The sequence below is a fragment of the Mandrillus leucophaeus genome, unplaced genomic scaffold (assembly GCF_000951045.1).
Source record: "Mandrillus leucophaeus isolate KB7577 unplaced genomic scaffold, Mleu.le_1.0 Scaffold119, whole genome shotgun sequence".
Taxonomy (NCBI): domain Eukaryota; kingdom Metazoa; phylum Chordata; class Mammalia; order Primates; family Cercopithecidae; genus Mandrillus; species Mandrillus leucophaeus.
In genome coordinates, this window is record NW_012100209.1 from 5,443,544 (window position 1) to 5,445,833 (window position 2,290).

General features: G+C 45.9%; 2 pseudogenes; one reads left to right on the top strand and one right to left on the bottom strand.

Annotated features, from left to right (window-relative positions):
- Positions 1-125: 125 nt before the first annotated feature.
- On the bottom strand, positions 126-692 carry LOC105529511 (annotated as a pseudogene).
- Positions 693-1,952: 1,260 nt separating this feature from the next.
- The window catches only part of LOC105529519, a 2,362-nt pseudogene continuing 2,024 nt past the window's right edge, over positions 1,953-2,290 (top strand).

Here is a 2,290-nt window from a genome sequence, read left to right on the forward strand (position 1 = left end):
CCAAAGGGAACTGCAGCGAGAGCACAAAGACTATAGGATACTGCAAGCAAATGGGTTGGAGGGGCCCTCTCCTGAGCTACAGAAGGAATGGTCTGGTTGTTAAGATAAAACATAAGTCAAACTTGCTAGAATTGTCCACAGTCAGCAATGGTGGTCTTCTTGCTGGTCTTGCCATTCCTGTATCCAAAGTGCTCCATAACCTCCACAATATTCATGCCTTCTTTCACCTTGCCAAAGACCACATGCTTGCCATCCAACCACTCAGTCTTGGCAGTGCAGATGAAAAACTGGGAACAATTTGTGTTGGGCCCAGCATTTGCCATGGACAAGATGCCAGGACCTGAATGCTTTAGGATGAAGTTCTCATCATCAAATTTCTCCCCATAGATGGACTTGCCACCAGTGCCATTATGGCGTGTGAAGTCACCACCCTGACACATAAACCCTGGAATAATTTTGTGAAAGCAGGAACTCTTATAACCAAATCATTTCTCTCCACTGCTCAGAACACGAAAGTTTTCTGCTGTCTTTGGAATGTTGTCTGCAAACAGCTCAAAGGAGATGCTGTCCAAGGGCTTGCCGTTGACAGCAATATCAATGTCGAAGAACATGATGGGGTTGACCGTGGCTGATAGTACAGGACTTCCGGCAGCGGCAGTGTCTGCAAATCCCATTTCACTCTTAAAATGCATTCTTGAATAAAACAATCTCACATGAGTGTCTACCTCAGTAATGTTTCCTTGGGAAGACAGGCCATTAAGTATGCCTCTCTGCTTACCTCATGTGCCTCAGTGTTCTTCCCCTACAGGAGGAATCCTCAACAATTCACTCTGGGTTAAAATTTGCTTCAGGGTGCTTTCAAAAATAGAATGACTTAGGCCAATCTTGCCTTTTGAAATGCTCCAAATGAGACATGTTTCCTGTATCTGAAAAGTCTTTGACTGGGTAGGACAGCCACAGGAAAGACCTTTTAAATATTGACAAGTTTAAGTATTAATAAGCCCATTTCATGCATCACTCTAGTGCCCCTCCTCAGTTTTTTTGATCAGCCAATATCTCTCCCAATCAGAGAGCAAAATCGTAAACGACATGTTAGTATTCTGAATCCAGTGCTTTTTAAAAAGTGTGTTATAATCTAATAGTGTTTGTCAGGAACTCATCATTGGTTGGGCATTTGAAAATCAATCAAAGTTATTCCCCAAGTTAACAGCAGAAAAAATATATAATAATCTCAGTAGATACCAAAAAAAGTTTTAATTCAACCCTGTATCTTATTAATGCAAAAATCATCTCAGCAAATTAGAAACAGTGAATTCCCTTAATTTGATACATGATATCTGTAAGAGATATACATCTAACATCTCACCAAATTGTAAAATATTAAAATACTGAAAACTAACAATTTCTTATTGAAATAGGAAAACTGCCAATAACTGGATCCATTCTCTCACCCCCTGCCCCACGCTTTTACCACCTCATCCAATAAAAACCCAAGGAGTTTCAATAGTGCCTTCTGGAATGATAAAATTTTCACCATAGTCCTATCACCGCCCAAAGCAATTAGCAAGGTAAATAAGTGTTAGTCCCCACATGACTGGATTCTGGTATCCGACTTCTTGTACAAGACAGAATGCTATAAAAACCTACAGTCAGGGATGAACTGAGCCATTTGCTCTTTTCCTAGACTAGCTATGTGCCTGGGGCGGTCAAGCCTTGGGAAGCTGAAGCTATGGAGTTCCATCCATCAATCATGGAAGAGCTGTCTTGGAGGCAGGCAGGTCCAGAGGCCCACGTGCCATGACACCTGAACCAAGAGCAAGCCTGAGCCTGGGCACTGGATAACTTCCCTGTGCTGAACCGCCACTCCTGCCAATGTCATCAGCTCTGCGGGAGCTCTGCTGCGCGCTGGCTGCTGCACTGCACCTGCACAGGACACAGAGCCCTTCCCAGAGATGAGAGGGGCCAAAAACGCCCTCGAGACTCCCATGTCCAGGAGTCAATGGCTGAAACCACAAACAGGCTCCAGTCGCCTCAAGAAGACGCAGATGCTACCGACGGTGGGGTCCAAAGCGTCCTGAACCAGCCTGGAGATGCCAGCGCCTGCGGAGGTGGAAGGACACACGCCTAGGGCGCCCTCTGCAGTCCAGGCTGCCCCCGGAAGCTGCTGAAACTCCACGATTCCATCAGAAGGAACCCTGAAAGGAGAGGAACCCCAGCCTTTCTGCAGACCTGCAGCACGCCGCGCTTAACTGCTGCCTGGGAAGGTGTCCGAGGCACCCCAGTGGGGACC